Raw genomic sequence first — 18209 nt, forward strand, 5'->3', positions numbered from 1 at the left:
CTGGTTAGAAAAGTATTTCACTCATCTGCTGAAAGTATTTTGACTGACGTTTGGATGCTGTTCTTATACTGAACGTCAAAAGTGTTTTGGAAAACTGACATCACACAAGTCAATAAAAAAAATCTTCTGAACTATAAGAAAGATCAGCACAAAAGGACTTGAACAGTAGACCAGTGCACTTGCAGATATTCCTTTGTATGATATGTGATATTGGACTGGATGCTTATCTTATTGGTAGATACAGCTTTGGCTTAGGGAGAATGCTTTCCAGCTGAGTAGACCATGCAAGTTCCCAGATGTCTTTATTAAAAGAAGGTTATAAACATGCTGTATTTTAGGCTGCTGGAAAATCTGGAAGTTGTTTTCTGCACATACACACCTTGGGGAAAAAAACCCTGCAAAGAAACGTCAATTTTATAAACACACACAAACGTATAGCTGATGGGGTGTAATGTTCAGATTATTATGGCCAATATTCAAAACTCAGAAATAAGTAACGTGATTTGCTGTCCCTCCTCTCTCCTGGTATGATGCTCATCCATCCTCATACAAGTCATATTCTCTTGCACAAGTCAGCTATAAATACTGTTGGTATTTTTCCTTGCTGATAGTACTCAAATCCTTTTTTTTTTTTTTTTAGGATCACTGGGCCTCATAAAATTTGTTCCTTTAAAAATTTCTGGGTAGTTCTAATGCTATATATATTATCCCTGCTTTAAATATTCTATCAGGTTATGCTCTAAAAAGTTCAGTCAGATTAAATATTTTTGCCTTTGGATCCATTGTTCCCCTGTGCAAAAGACAGATCTATATAACTTTGGTTGAGCACTCCATAAATTGCTTCACTCCTAGGCAATACCAGTTAAAAATAATGCCTCATACAAGATTAAGCCTACCAACTATCAATTAAAAAAGCATGTTTGCAAGGCTTAGGTAATTGAACGTTTCCCAGCAGGATTACTCTGAGAACAATGATGTATTTTTGCTCTCAATTCTTGTTAATTAGTCAGTGATAAAACACTTCTTACTCACCATAAAATCTTTGAAGTTCAATTCACAAGGACAAATTTCATTCAGCCCATTGTTCAAGTTTTGATCAGATAAAACACTGCTTATTATTACCAAGATGCATACTTATTTCTAACACACATTCATATTAATTTGCATATCAGAAAGATCTCTTTGACTAATTCTTTACCATCCTTTTACAAAAAATCCTCTTCTGTTAGTGGGCAATAAATTAGATTAAAATATGTACAGTTTCAGGTTCAATTATTTTGCAGGAAAAAATAGTAGGAAGTGTCCTGCCAATGGTGTATAAAATCTTGCTAAAGTTTTGGTGTGTGAAGAAAAATTAAGTGTATAAAGAAGCTGCAGCCAAGAAAGGAGTGGAAATAATACAGAAATAACATATCAGATAGGTGACTGATAACTTGACAAGTACCACATTTAGCACAGGTGGAGTAGTACCATACCAGTAAAACTAACCATGGAAATTCAAACACTCTACATTTTTTTCCAGTATTAGATTTTTTTCTGAAATAGACAACACCCCTGTTTTTTTAAATTGTAAGTCTCACAAAAAGTCTTACCTATGCTTCATTCATTTGCTAGGTTACCCATGTTTTTGAAAGGTGAAGAGACTCTAGAATAATTGCTAAGAATTAATTGAGGAAGTTAACTACTCTTTCTCCAGGGCATAAGTTAGGGTTGTTGAACCTTTACAATTCAGCAAGATCAGTTTGGCAGAGTATTTAGTACAGAATTCAGTTCACTTTCAGAAGAGTGACAGTATTAACACCTGCTCAGTCAGAAATATGCCTTACAGTCTGCTTCCCTTCTCCAGTACCATCTCTGTGGTTAGGATTTCCATTAACTTGTTGAAATTAAGATAAACAATTCCTGTGAGGACAGATGGTGTGTAAGCATGTTGAGAAAAGGACAAGAATGGCAACAAAGACTCCCAGGTTGCTTTGCCTAAGACTTCATTTTAACACCTTCACAGACCTCCATTTTTCTTCCCCACCATTCCCACCTTATTTTCCTCACTTATCCACCTCTGAAGTAGACATTGAGTTCCACAAAACATATTCTTGGAATATTCCACATGCCATTATTTCTGGAATAGCTCTTTGTTTCCAGGACTCTCACATCTGTCTCAAGATGAGTCATCATCCTTGGGCTGCACTTGCTGTGAAGGCACCTTGTAAATGATGTCAATAAAACTTTGCAATGGAATTCTCAGAGCCCTCCCAAAAATGTGGCCTCACTTTGGCTAAGATGGTAAGAAATCCATGAATTTCTGAGCTGTCAGCTACATTTTTCTGAGGTCTACAAATTGCAGATTAGGAAGGGATGTGTAAGATGGCCTTTGTGCCCCATCCACCTGGTTCCAGGGTGTTTTCTCATGTGACTGAAAGGCTGTTACCAGTTAAGCCAGCTGGCAATGACCACAAAGAGCTGATTTTTTTTTTTTTAATTTTCTATTAGTTCTGCAGAAATCTCTTGCCAAATTGGCCTCTATCCAAAGTCATGGAAATTCTTTGAAAAGTACTTGAAAACCGTGCTTACCATCTAGAAAAGATAAAGCAATGATAGGAGAGGCTCCTGTCTACAGAGATTTCTAACAAGAGTTAGGTTTCTGTAACATGGCCATCAGATAGCAAAGGGGGGGCACTGTATTAGCTCATATGATTTTCTTCTAAGGGCATAGAGGCAGTGAACTCTGTTTGTACCAAAGGCATTGGATAGTCCTTTAACTCCTTATGACACATATAGGATTCCAAAAGAAGATGGCACCTCTTTGAGCCGCTGTTGCACTTGGTTCTGGAGTCTCACACAGAGATGTTTCTGTACTCCCCATGACTGCCATGCACACTGCTGAGAGCAGGGATATTCTGCCCAGAATGATGTACAAAACTAGGGAAGATTGTGGACTAGAGACACAAGATGTGTGTTGAAGGAATAAGATTTATCTATCAATTACATCCACATAAGAAAAGACGTTATTGTATCATCAGTACTACTAGTACTGATAGTCCTAATCAGTCTTTATATACAGTGAATAATTTTCTCGTATCAAATTTTAATGTAAATATAAAATAGAAAAAGTGAAGTCAGGTTGTAGTCTCACAGTTGCACAGTTTCTTGCACAGAGGCCACACATAAATACAGAGACTGGAAGCACTTTCCTGTCTGTAGATGAGAGCAAATACCTCCACTGTGTTCTGATTGCAAGCCAGTGGACTGTCAGTGGTCCCAGCCCACTCTCCAACACTCAGGTGTGTTGGAAGAAGCAGTTGTTCAGTGTGTTCCAACATGAATTTTTTTGTTGCCTACACTTTATTCAGTAGAAAGGCTTATGTGTTCTGTTTGTGTGTCTGTTTTCTCTAGCTATATATTTTGGTTTAATAGGAGATATTATCTCTCTGTGCAATTATTCTGTAAATGTTATGACATACATGTCATATATGTCATTACAGATTTGGTGTAAAAATATGTGACTTTTCTGTGAAATACAGTAAAGCCTTTGTTTTTCAGCATGGACCTTTTTTGAACCCTGGAATAAAAACTTTCACTTTATTTAGATATTATTAATTCAGAAAGTGTAGAGATGAACATCCAGATGGTATTAAGGTGCATTATACATTAAGTCTTTAATACTGAAACTTAATGGTCTGACAGCTTTTCTTCAACATTTTTTCTTCTTTCTGTCAATCACCCCAGGTGCTTTTTGAGTAGGGTTCATGCCATGTCTCCAGCCTCCATGGATGAGCCTCCAACTCATCACATACTCAGATTTAATTATTTTTATGCTGCTTGTCTGTGGCTGTCAGATGCCCTAAGCAGTAGGAAGCTGGTAGGAAGCAGCAGCTGAGCACATTTGTACTGCATGGCCTGTTTCAATGGTGGGCTGTTGATTGCCTGTTTGGCAAGATTGGTGTAAACAAACTAATTCCAGCTGGAATCATTCAGGCATCTTGAACCCCATGGAAATGAGTTCTTAGAAAGGTGGTGCTGTTCTTTGACAAGATTGTAAATCCTGCTGATAAAGATAAGAGCATTTTAGAGGTGTTTTTCAGCTTCTACAAGGTACTCGAATTATAAAAATATAATAATGGGTTAAAGGTAAAAATGAGGACTAAACAAAATAAATCTGGGATACATGAAAGTGGAATAGAGGCTGAAATAGTGTCAGGCTACAAACCACAACACCTTACTTACATCCATTTAGAGACTTTGTTAATTTGGTTTTCTGAGGGTAATTCTCACCTCAGTCTTTCTTAATACTTTAATTATTAAATAGAAGAAAATATGAAATCAAAATAAAGACTGCAGGTTAGAGATGGTGGCACTGTAAATTATAGTGGTGAGATATAATCAAAGGTGAAAAAATATGAAGTCTTTCTTCTCACAGTTTTGTATTAGGTCAGATAAGAGCTGGAAAGAGCTGGATCATCACTCATAGGAAGGGAAAAAATACTGTTTTGTTTCTTACTGTCTGCCCTCTGGAAATATTCAAAAAGCTAATTTGACATACTTTTTAGTGGATGAACAGAATCTCTTTAAAAGATTCAACTGAAGAAAATATTAAAATACTTACTTCTTGGAGATATCTTCATTATAAGATATTTTAAAATGCATTTGAAAATAGAAAAAATACAAATTTCAGTGCTACAAGTAATTTCTACAAAAAAAATTCCTATACTGTCAAAATATACATTTTATTTTTACAAGGGAATTAAACACATACATTGTAGGCACACGGTTTGTGGTAACTGGGAGCGGGGCTGGGGCCGTGTCTCATCCCCAGTGGGCTACAGCTGTGAGGAGCAGGTGAGCAGCATTGAGGGTAATGAGACCTGGAGTGCCCAGGTGCACTGACCAATCACCAAAGGGACCAGAGGGCACACAGGTGCAACGCATGAACATGAGGGGGATAAAAGGATGTGTAATGAACAGTTTCCACGTGTTCCCAGAGACGCGGGCAGGGCCTTCCTAGTTCCCATGGCAACACTAAAAAAACTACTAACTCTAGCTAAGTACCGATATTGAAATGCTAATTAGCTAATTGCTCTGTTTGTTTTCTCTAAACTACCTGGAGATAACTGGCCTCCCACCCCCCCAGGCTGCCATTCTGGGACTAACATGCAAATAAAAACCCCTTAGGATCATGGGAGTATTTTTAGGAGATAAAAAGGAATATAAATCAAAAACTGAACACAGTAGAGGAGCCTAGACAAATGCCCTAGCTGAGGAAGAGGGAAACACATCACCTGATTGACTTTTTACCGTCGCCATCACCTAAGAAAGAACAGACTATATTAGGCTCTGAGAAGCAGGGAGATAGAGACAGAGAGGGAGCCCTGGTGCTGCCACCACGGAAGGAGCGGGGACAGCTGTTGTTCTGGACTTCAGCAACAGACTCTGCATGCCATGCCTCCTCATCCTTGGGCCACCGGTGTGCCACAAGGAAAGAAGAAAGGACTGCTGCTGCTCTGGACTCCAGTGACAGACTCTGCACTCCTCCTTCCTTTTGGCTGCCTGGGAAAGCTACGACCGCAGGGGCGAGCTCTGCGTTGAGCCCCCTGCCCAGCTGATCTTTTTAATAAAGAGCTGAACATTAATAAAGGCATTAGCCCTGTTCATTTCGGATGGACTGAAGAACAAGCAGGGCAGATGTTTGTGGCTTCTGAAGTGATGTGGTGTTACTCTCTGTGGGTAGATGTCTGAAGCCTTCTGATGTGGTCTGGTGTTATTCTGTATGGGTTGAAGCTTTCGGAAATTGTATGATGAAGCTCTTTTTGTTTTGGCCATCTCACCTGCAATGTATGCTGTGGAATACATGGAATATGTTTGTCTTTTTAAGGTAGCTTAGTGGCATAAAATCTAAATTTTCCTAGATTTTAAGTTATGGGAGTTATATGTCTTTTCACACTTTAGAAAGATTATAAAACCTGTTTTCAGTGACAAAAAAAATTCTCTTGAACTGCTCACACAGGAATTATCTTTTGAAAGCTACATATTTTGTTTATCTGTGCTAAATGTTATTAAGGGATTATTTACTCCCTACATACTACAGGTGAACTCTAGGAAACATCTTGAGTTAAGAAGAAATAAAGTATTTTATCACTTCTCAAAGTTAGCATGCTCAAAGATGATCCAGTTAAAGCAGTAAACTAGTAAAAAGTAACAACAATTGTGAAAAAAGAAAGAAAAAATTGTGAAAAGAGCAAGACAGATTATTTTAGAAAAAGAGCTGAAGAGAAAATAATGTGAGCACTTCTACCTGCTAAAGATCCTTAATTAATATATTATTTTGCATTTTCATGTATGTGGTAGTCATTTTTTTTAAATAATGTCAGCAGTTACCTTTGAATAGATAAAAGGACCATATATATATATATATATGTATATATATATTTATATATAATAATTATACCAATTACTGGTATAATGCTAGGGGGGTTCATTTTATTAGATAACTGTATAGTAAAAAGCAGGCTTGAAATAGCTTCAAGTTCTTTTGCAATATTCTTTTTAAAATGAAGTAATTTGCAGTTACTGTCTGTTTTTCCTGCAGTAAAAATATACCAGCTGTCAATAAAATAGAAAAAGTGAGGAAAATAAGAAGAAAAAATAAGTAGTGCAAAGAATTCCACAGCAGATAAAATAAAGGAGGTGTAAACAAGCAGAGCTAAACTTGTATAAAATATTTGTGAAATGAATCCATCATTTTTCAAGAGCTGGTATTCAAATGCATAGGGTTCAGTGGTGGGTGCACTGTATGGTTCTTAATAAGCTTTTAGCACTACCTATGCCAGATGAGTCCTTTCCTGCTTAATACAAAGTTAAGGTAAAGCAATTTGCTTTGTGGAATGGAAAGGAATCTGAAGAGTCCAGACAGAAAAATCCAATTTCATCTCCAGACAGCTCCAGTGCTATATGCCTTCCATTTTAATGACTGACAGATTCTATTCCTCCTTTCCCCTAGTGAAGAATCAGTTAAAAACTCAGTGTTATATTTTGGGGGGGTTATTTTGGTTGTAAAATCTTGCAATGCATATATATACATTTATTAATACATTGTTTCCTTCTTCTATTAATTCAGCTAAAATACAATTGCCAGGTTAATGAACTGTAGGTTTATATAAATTCTGTCTGTTGCTCCACCAGCCTTTTCTGATTCTATTCCATCGATCGATCAAGTGTGAGCTGATTGCAGATTTCTGAAACATAAATCTCTTCTTACTTGAAGACTAAAGCTGTACCTAAACCTCTGAAACCCTCACTGATAGAGAACTTCTCTATCAATCTATAATACATTTTAAAAAGTAAATATCTTATTTTTCCTTCTCCTGTCACAGAATATCAAGTTCGAGGATTTTTAGACTGATCAAAGTCTATCTTCAGAGGAATGACTAGTTTTACGTGCTAGTTCCAATAAAAGACTTAAACTTGGCCGGATGTTGACAACAAATTTTGAAGGAAAATTTACAGGTTTAGGAGACAAAACATCAATTTGTTTACACATAGTGAAGTCTCTTGATCCTATAAGTACATTGAAATTGAATTATTTAATTGCTATGTATCTGAGAAGCATTTTATTCTTGTGAAAGGTATCATTCCACTTTACCAATAGTAAAGGTTCTACTTTGTTACACATTTCACTGTTTATATAAAAATCTGTTCATGCATTCAGACCAGAAACAACGTAACTCAAATTTTTTATTGCATGGGATATTAAAAAGTTGTTAAAAACCAAAGGAACTGATCTATTAAAAAAAAAAAAAAAAGTGAATTATGGACAGCAAACATTTCATTAAACAGTAATTCAAACTGGTTTGCATAAAAAATGTTTTTAATGATATCACCTTGACATCTAAATTCTTAAGCTTTGTTCTATCATTTTTAAAGGAGAACTCCTAAACTTCTAGTTTGAAGTGTCTGAATGCTACTGGCAAGTAACTCTTCAATCCCCAAAAGGATTTTCAGATGTCTGGATTCAGTGGTATCAAGTTGCATTTGACATTTGGAATGGAAATCTAGCACCTGGGGACAGTAAGCCTGGAGCTTGTGGCCTCTGAGCCCAAGTCTCTGCATGGTTTTGATCCTGGCAGCCCAGAGAGTTAATAGGTAAGCAGGCAGTTGAAAAAAAGTGGATGTCTTGGAATGATATTCCACTGAACACTATTCATTCAGAAATTAAAAAGAAACTTGATTTTACTTGTAAAATGGAAAGTGGATGATGTGACCTTAAGTAAATGAATATTTCCTACATTTGTGGAAAAAGCTGAAATCCTTTCGGTCAATGTAGTATTATTCTTTTTCCTTTGGAAACTGTCCTGAATACTACATCACTTATTTTTTGACTGTAGAAATCCTCCTAACTTGCATAAAACAGTTTGGTTTCTCCTGATTAAAATGACTAAAAACTCATATGATACTTAAACTGAACAGTTGGTGTTGTTCAGTCCTCAATCTTTTCCTATCCTAGTAGAGATCACTATCCTAGTCACAGTTAATTTATGTATTGGAAAAAAGTAAATTGGGAATGTCACAACAGACTTTTTCATCTGGTAATATATTTTCTTTGTGTTATACTTGGTTTGTTACAGTAGAAAAACTACATGAGCTTATAAACCTGTGACATATCTAGTTAAATAACAGCATGGACACGAACTTAATCTTTACTTGTTCCACTTGCTCATATGCATTTCCTTGAATTTCCTAGTATTAGAGTACAGATAAGCACAAACTGGATGGGGTTTTGGGTAGGCTTTTGCTTACTTGCTTGATTTTGGGGGTGGGATTTTTTTGTCCTTTTTTTTTTCTCTTCCCTATCTTTCTTCAGTTTCCAGTAGGAAAGCAAGTCACAAAAACCCAACAGAACTAGAAGTTTATCAATTATTTGCTCACTGAATAACATTTCTGTTTTTTCTAAATGCTTCACTTTGAACTAGATCAAAATGAAGGAATGTGATATGATAAACAGCTCTTTAAGTATTGCTAGCATATGCAGAGAGTAATTTGATAACACGTAGTATGCAATACACTTACCAACTATTTAATTGCTCTTCAAATAAGGTCAACATTCTTCCAATGGAACCCATTAGTATAACATCAGCATTCTAAATGCTATTCATTAAAACATATGAAATAAACTCATCCAAGATAGTAGTATTTTAAGAGATGTCAGGATGTTTGGGTTTGAAATATGCTTACACTCAGCAATATAAGAAATGTTTATATTTTAAATTAATCTTGTTATTGTACTCTGTTTCACATCTTGGTTCTTCTTCTGGTTTTCTGTTCCACTTCCTGACTAATAATTTCCAATTATTTTTCCTCTATAACTGTAAGAAATGCACTCTGCAGATAATTGGTAGTCTTCATTTGATCGCTCCCTGCATGTTGGCTTCACAATATAGTATCATTTTATTTTTTTACCCTGGGAGCTGATTTCTAGAACTGATTACTTGGAAAAACTGAAATCTGCTCAATGTTTTTGAAGTCTTAAGAAAAGTTTTTTTTAGCAACATCATTTCTTTTGCTATATTCTTCAACAAATCTTGAGCTGTTTATGCTATTTATTGTTTTTATTTATCTTTGTGGTCATCATCTGGAGATACGCTTAATCATATCAGCTTTGTTTTATTGCCAGACTCCAGTTTCAGGGAAATAAATTAGAGTTTTGTTGTTTTAGTGTATTGGGACAGAAAATTGACTTTCAGTTAAAAAATCTTGGCAGAAGGAAAAGTATGACAACAAACTCCCAAGTTCATGCAAGATTTCCTAACATGAGATCTTAGATTCTGCAGTAAAAACTTACCAACAACTAGACCCGTTTTGGGACTACTTAGGCTTACTATCACTTGGGGTGACTGTGACTCCTAGCACAATTTTTTATCAGCAATTCTAAACATGACAGTGATCAACAAAGTGTGGTCTTATATAAATAAAGAAGTGGGCTGATTGCACAAACCAATTCTGGTCCATGCAACTTGTGCTGATATTTTCCCCACTTAAAGGTTGAGATTGAACACAGTGGCAATCAGTATCTGTGGAGTTAAGAATTATTGTTATAATTAACAGATTGCTTAAATTGCCAGCAATTAGTAGACTGTATATAGTATTGCCATAATACTGTTAATATTGTTATATAGAACATCTGTGATATTTAACTCCTAATCCGTGTTAATAGGTGAGTCGCTGGCTCATTGAAAATAGTGACATTATGAACTTGCAACAGCTGAGAATGTTATCTATCACATTTGCACAATACCATCCCTGTACTTAACAACCTACTGACATCCTTCTAAGACAGCTTAGAACTTATGCGCTTCAGAAAGCATAATTTTCTAATTGTTGTGTTAAATTTGATGTATAATAAGGGAAAGAAAAAGAAAAAAAAATAACCAACAAATCAATGCAAACCAAAATAGTAAGCAAAACAACAAAGATAGAAGTTAAAACCAAAATAATAAAAACCCTCCAACCATGACTTCATGCACAGAATGTTACTGAAATGTGTTAAAAGTATTTTAAACTCTGAAAAAATGGATTTCTGCAAACTTGCTCATGATTTTTTTTTTGAATGGGTGGTAAAGAGCCCTTTCATTTTGCTTTGAGGTACTGTGATTAAGATACAAGCCACTTATGTTTTACTAGAAATGTAATAATAGCAATTTAAGGGTGAACACATTTTTAAGTTGCTATTTTGCCAATTCTGAATATAGCATTTCTTCAAAACATGATCATTCCTCAGAAACATTCATCACACTGTTTCCAAATTGAGCTTCAAGTGATCATGGTCATACTATAATAATGCTTTAAAGCTGTCTACTTTGCCATTTATAAGGAGTAATCTTCATGTAATCACCACCCTGAAAGATGATTTGAAAGTTGATGAATGTTTTATTTTAAGGTCATTGCTTCTTCAGTGAGATTTTATATAGAAATGAAAAAATAACAGGAAACCTCTACAATGTTTTGTACATTTATGCCTTACCTAACTGTAAAATAAGAACTACTGAGTTTGCCAAGACCAATTTCTCAGGTCTAAGCAGCAGAGCACAGTTCCTGTTGTACACAGAGGACTATGGCAGAAAGTGGGGGGATAAATTTGAGATGGTTCCAGGAACAGGTTGAACATGCCTGAGCTGGCAGACTAAGCCTTGCAGTCTATGGAAAGTTCACATGCTCTAAGGATTTGTGGCTAGGTCTGTTGTTTTCTAGGGATAATCTACCTGAGCTTCCTTCAGCCAGTTAAGATTTGAGGATATGTGCTTTAGTTTCAAGATCTGTTCTTGATCCAGCTACAGCAGTTTGAGTGCTTCATTTGAGGGAAAACAAACAATTTATATATTAAAAAAATTAGTCCGATAATTTCATTGTCTACTATATTCTGCTAAACAAATAAAATTCCAGTAGCCTTTCAAGACTCCAGAGAACTGAAGGTGACAAGAAACACAATTTCTTTTGTTTCTTAAGTTTCACTCTCCCCTCTTGGTTCTTTTTCTTTTAGTCATCTCATTAGCTGGTCTCCAGATGTCTGAGTTTTACTAGGAGCAGAAATTAACATCTGTTTAGCATGTAACAAATGTAACACTGTTTTTAATAACATACCTACAAAACAAGCAAACAAGTTCACAACAAGCAAAAAGACAAATGAATACTTTAATAGACTATCAAATTGGCACAAGTGATGCATGTTCTAATCTTTTTCTCATAAAAGCCTTGAATAATTTCTTTTCATATTTAGAGAAAATCTAACATGTTGATCCTTAATTATACAGGCCTTATCACTATATTTATTGTTGGCCCTAAGTACTAAGTGGTTCTGCAATCTCTACAATTGCAACTACCATGGTTATGCTCCTGAAAGAAAACATTCAACAAAATGCAATAATTTGTTTCCTGTTTTCATTATTTTTTGGAGTGAGTCTACTTACTGTAAAATATTTCTATTGATGTGGCTTCCAACTGTTAGTTCCAGGAGTTAGGTCATTACTGAGTAAATAAAGTACAGGAAGAAACTCTGGTTATCTTGGATACTGTGAATTTCATGGTGTATGTAGCTGTATCTTTATTAATTCCAGTCCCATACACTTGAAGCTTGAGACTGGTTGTATAGCCAAATATCTATGTATGTGATGAATTACTCCCCTCAGTCCCCTCAGGAAAAGTTTTCTGTTTTGCTGGATGATTTTTTTTTTTTTTTGGTTATTATTTATTATAATTAGATGAGATTGCTATTCTACTGATACTGCTTTTGGCCTTTCAAATGTAACTGATTGCCAATGGAAAGATCAAGCACAATGCTTTGTGAAAGAGAAAACACCCCATATATTATTGGTTGACAAAATTAATCTCTGTGGCTCAAAGCACTCCTGATATACGTGTATATATTTTTTTTTCCCCTTGAATACTAAATTAATAACTCTAGTGTGTCCAGAGCAGCAGAGGTGATTTCCTTGTCTTTATTAACCTGTGCTTACAATTCACTGATATTTTTCCACTGGTATTTCAGACATGCATCTGACTATGTATGGATATAAATCATATTATTTGGAAACAGTTCTAGAAGTGTATTCCAGGCAGGGATCAAATAGAAGGTACACTTATTTGAGTTAGAGAACAAAGTTTTAAAACAAACAAACAGGACTGGACAAAAGGAATTTAAAGCCTTAAGATAGAGGGCTCTCTTTTTATAATTTTATATATTTGAGGTTTAAGTAAATGAAAACTCTTGGCAAAACCTTGATGATAAGGATAGCAGCTGGTTAGGATTTTTTTTTAAACAGTTTCTTTTTGTAAAATGCTGATTTGGCAAACCCAAGCTTTTTATGGGCACCTGCCAGTTTTGATGGATCTTTAGTTAGAAAACATTTCTGAGAGCCAGGAGATTTCTCTCCAAAGTGAGAGGACCAGAAAAACAAATCAGTCGTGGAATTCATTCAACTCTGGCAGTCTCATATTCATCTCTCACTGAGCTCATTCAGGTCCAATTCCTTTCTGTCTCATCTCCCTTTTTTTGTGGTTCACAGGTTTTGAGTCTAAACAGGTGTTATGGAACTTCCTCTATAGGAGTACCTAAAAAGTTTCCATTAGTGGAACAGTTACACATTGATTAAAAAGAGAAAGACAGCTTTTTTTGCTATTTTTAAAAGGGAGAAAGAAACAAAGCTGCCTTCTACATGAAATGTTGAGATGTTTGAATGCCTCATGGTTTCATAAATCCAGTTTCCTACCATTACTAATTATGTCTTCACAAGGGAGCTTTTGGTTACACACAAATGGGGCTGGGCAGTCTGTCGCAGGCAGCTAATTTGGTTTTGCAAAGTCATGATAATAAAGTCAAAAATGATGATTAACAAACAATGATTAAATTGAAGACTACAGAAAATCAACTACTTCTCAACAGATGGATTATCTATCTATAGGGTCAATGCTGTCTCCATAGGGTGAATCCAGTCAATAGCTTAAAGTAAAATGTTTATTTTCACAGATGATATGACATACATTATTGTTTTCTTAACTTAAAGATTGTGTTGTAAAAAAATAGGAAACATGGGATATTTTCCAGCAGTAGAGGAGGTTTAATATCTACTCTCCATTTGTTTCATAAGATCAAAACTTATTTGATAAATAGTTATATTTACTAAAAAACCAACAAATAGAGTAATACTTTTACTTTTTCCCCCAAGCTGTATATGCTCAAACAAGTTTTATAAGTGTTGCAATCCAACATCTATGCAGAACACAGAACTGGATGACTCAGAAGATAATCTACAGTGAAACTGCTTTAAGACATCACCAAGTCCCTTCTGCAAAGAAAGCTACATAGAGACAAAAAAAACCAACTCTAGACTACTTAGAAGATCTCTATACTGTACAGAAACAAAAAAGGTGAATGCTGCAGGAGAAAGAAAATGTGGTTATACATACAGATCCAGAGAAATAAAAACAGAATCAATGCCTTAATTTAGATTTTTCCTTAAGTTTAGGAATGAGATATTAAGTCCATTATTCACAGAATGAAAACCATATTTGATCACTTAGACCTTTAAGAGAGTTTAGTGATGTAAATTAATTACAAGGGTGGCTAAATTTTCTTGTGTATTGGCATCATACAAACTGCTGCTGAAAATATAAATGTGACTACATTGAGCGGTTACTGAATGGTGTTAGGACAGAGAAGCTAAGATCTAAATCACTCTTGTATTCCTCTGCAATAACTAACATCTTAATGTAACACAGAGTAATGGAAGGTATCAATCTAAACAGATGCATAAAATCTATCCAAGAATTCCTAATCAGGGGATTGGTATGGAATAGGAGATGAAACTTGCATTCTAAGAGGTGATATACATTCAGAGTTGTTTGCTTTCCAAAAATGGAAAGACACTCATAACAATATGTGTTGCATCCTGGGAGTGAGTTTTTGGGGTTCTTATTTGTGTTAGCTAGCTGAGTCCTGTGTACCCCCGCGCTTCGCCCGTGTCGTTCCCCACACCGCGGTTTCTGGCCCCATGCTGCCTGCCTCTGGGCTATCCCCTCTGTTGCTCCTGTGACCACTCCCCCATCCAGCCCCGGGAAACCCCGTGTCCGCCGCCCCATCCCCACGATCCCACTCAGCCCAAGGCTCGCTGTGCGCCCCTGTGGTTCACTGATTGGTCGCTGTCCTACATCATTATTGGGGGGGGCGGCGTCTGCCCTCCCTATCACATCCCCTGTATCATTCTGCTCACTTTCGGGTCCTGCTGCCATTTCCCCCACGTGGAGTGGGAAGCGCGGGTCGCCACCCCCCCACCGCAGCTCTCAGCGACAATAAAGCCTTCCTGCTTCCCTCGTGGGTGATCTGGACATTCCTTCCCTCTTTACCTTGGATCCCGTAGCATGGGCGACAGAACCCGGCAGACCCCGACCCACGTGCCAGTGGCATGTGGGAGAGAAGCGGCAAACCAGGAAGTCCAGGGGGAGGTGGTGCCGGAGGGCGTCGGAGCTTCCCTGGACCGGGGAGAAAGAGAGAACACCGCAAATCTGATTATTACTATTGCCATAATAGTGGCTAAAATTATTAAAAAGTGTGTTTCAGAAGATTGCTTTTGGATTTCTAAGGTAGCTTGGATTTTCCTCCTTAGACATTCCAATTTCCCAGCTATTTTGATTTATATTAGCAAACTGCTGTCTTGTTAAAATGGTATTCTTGTTTAAAAATGAGGAAAGAACAATACCTTTAGGAGGGAAGATGAAAATTGAGGTAAATTCAGACTGAATTAGGGAGAATAAAAATATAATCATGGTATATTAAGCTGTTAAGAAATCTGTTATTTGGTAAAATGGGGAAGTGACAGAAAAAGCTGTGTGTAATGTCTGTGGTTTCCCCGTGGTAGGTCTACAGAACTGACAGCTCATGCCGAGAAAGAGCTACGTAAATGAGCTCAAAGGTAACAGGTTTTCTACACACATCTGAACTAGCATGAATATTTCTGTGCTTTATCACAGTTTTCCAAACTCTTTTATTACTTAAAAGAGGACTGGAATGAACCTTGAACGACAGAGTGCATAGATGTTCCCAGAAGACTTAACTGTGGGTTAGACACATGCTCTTTAGAAGCTTGTTAATCACCGAGTGTTTTACCAAAAAAACCCAAGGTTAGAAAAATTACTGTTTTGATTTCTGCATTCTCCAACCATAGAGGCACTGAGCTGACATCAGTTAACTCTTGAGCAAAAAGTAGTCATGGCACCTTATCCTACTTTAGCAAACTGGATTGAACACTAAGATAATCCTAGCTGTCTTGGCAACATAAAAATCCCTCAAGAAAAACCTACTAAGAAAATTCTGTAATAGGTCATCCTGAAGATCACAGCAGTTAGAAAAATAATTTAGTGTGGATGCTAAGCATCTCTGAGTTTTCTTTTCTAAACTGTCACTTGTCAGTAATGCAGTTTGAACTTTTAACTTCCACCATGTTGGCTGCCATTTATCTTAAGCGACATATTAGACCTTTGTTTCTTGAAACAGAAATTTCTTAAAAAGGAAACTGGCTGGGAATTAGCCTTTAAAATTTTGTAAGATTATGCATCTGGTTTACTTAAATTATTCCTATCTCTTGATACTATGAGTCAGAAATAGATTTTTAAAAAGTCTTTATTTTTTTTTCTGTTGGTAAGATATTTTTGAGTTTAATTTTTTTCTCCAGTTCCATTTTGCACTGTATGATCTGAACTACATACAACATGTGATACAGTCAATTGTTTGATTTCAAATGAACAAATATTTTTGAAAATGTACAGAATTACTATATATGATAATCGAAAAAATCTTGAAAGAAATGTCACAGCACTTCATATAGTAAAATGGGAAATATTAATGATGTGGTCTGTATAACAAGGAAGATATTCTGTTACGTATTTTAGAAATACAACTTTGGTGATTAGTTGTATCAGATATGGTGCTGCAGAAATTAGAAAGTTATTGTAGATGTTTCATTAAGCATATATTTCTAGGCATTGTATAAATAAAATCACAATCATTTAAGCACTTTTTTGCATCATAATAGTTGAGTTAGTTATTCATTGTTAAATTCAACATGTATTATGTATCTTCAATAAATTGTTTCAGAGATACCTTTCTGCTGCTCTCATTCAGATTCATATTATTGAATTAGTGGTCACAGCTCTCTCTGCCCTCTCTTCTGAAGTCCAGGGGACACACACACAGAAGTTTTTTTGGTTGGTTGGTTTTGATTTTTTTTAAGTAAGCCACCTGATAGTAATTTTCTCTTTTTTCAAAGTCTTAAAATGTGTTTTCTCTATGAAAATTATAGTGTAGAGTTTACAATACTGTGTTGGTTTTAATCTTTTTTCATCCAGCTGGCACTCTCAGTATTTTTAAATCATGGCTGTATAGGATTCGCACAAAAATTCCTAGCTACTATGTGTCTGTTGTTCAGCCAGTTGAGTTATTAGAAATCTTGTAAAGGTACAGTATTTTGACAGTGCTCACCCCCAGATTGGGGTGACCCCGGGAGGTGGTAAAGTCTCTCCTCCAACCCAGGCCTTCAAAGAAAGACTCAGTAGTCTTCAGTCGTCCAGTCTCAAGGTAGTTTATTGTATGTTATCTAAAAGATTTTCTTCCTGAACTGCTGCGGTTCTTTCAGCAAGGCAGACAAAGGCAAGCACACACTCCCTGACACCGTCTCGGACTCCTTCTCTCTCTGTGTCTGACCGTCGCTCCCCACCCCAGGGGCTGGTGCCATCTTTTATATCATACATTACGTGTTAAATGTTTATAGTTTTTCCCCAATGCGTATCACTTATACTGAATAGTGACTTTCTACTCTAAACCAATCTGTGAGTGCCAACATCACCAAGAACATGGAGGATAGGAAGGAGAAAGAAGGAGGACAGGGCACGCCCAAATCCCTCCATCTTAGAACTTCTGATCCCTATGTACAAAACTCAGACCCCTCTGTGCAAGGCCTAAAACCCCCCTGTACAGCACTCAAAAATCCTTTCTTTCACTTTGTGACTACTTCTACTATAATATCTAGACTTTTGTGATTTCTTGTTCTTCCTGCAAGGTTGGTAAATTGTTCCATGGATCAAATTCAAAGCCACGGGGGTTTCTGGCTGCATGCCAGGGTCTGAAATGCTTCTGACCTGGACCTGGAACATCCAGGAGTGTCTGAGGGACACTTTGGGTTCCGACAGTATTTCATCTTCCAGAAGAAATTCCAGCACATTACTAGCCTCACAACCCTGAAACTTAAACTGTCTGTAATAGTTGCTCCTTTGAGTAACATTTAGAAACTGAAAGGAGCTGTCTTACAGTTTACAGCTATTTGGTGTGCAATTTGGCAGTGTTTATGGACCTAGCATCTTTATTTGATGAGCTTCCAGAAGCTTTTAAAAACCAGATTAACTTTGTTATCTCTTTCATATCTGTTTTCTTACAGTATTCACCAGCATCTTGCAAGAGCATATTAAGTTGCACTGCTAGTGTATGTCATAGGGATTGTTTGTTCTCTCCCACAAGAGACAAGGAAGAACAGGGTGTTGCTAGAGTGTTTTATACACACCTATGTTTACATAGGTCCTCCTTCCTGCTCTTCTTGAAAACTGGGACAACATTCACCAGTTTCCTATCAGCTGGGTTTACTCTCCAGAGCAGTCTCTCAAGACTGCTCAAAAATCAT

This window comes from Vidua macroura, chromosome 5 (genome assembly GCF_024509145.1).
Source record: "Vidua macroura isolate BioBank_ID:100142 chromosome 5, ASM2450914v1, whole genome shotgun sequence".
Classification (NCBI taxonomy): domain Eukaryota; kingdom Metazoa; phylum Chordata; class Aves; order Passeriformes; family Viduidae; genus Vidua; species Vidua macroura.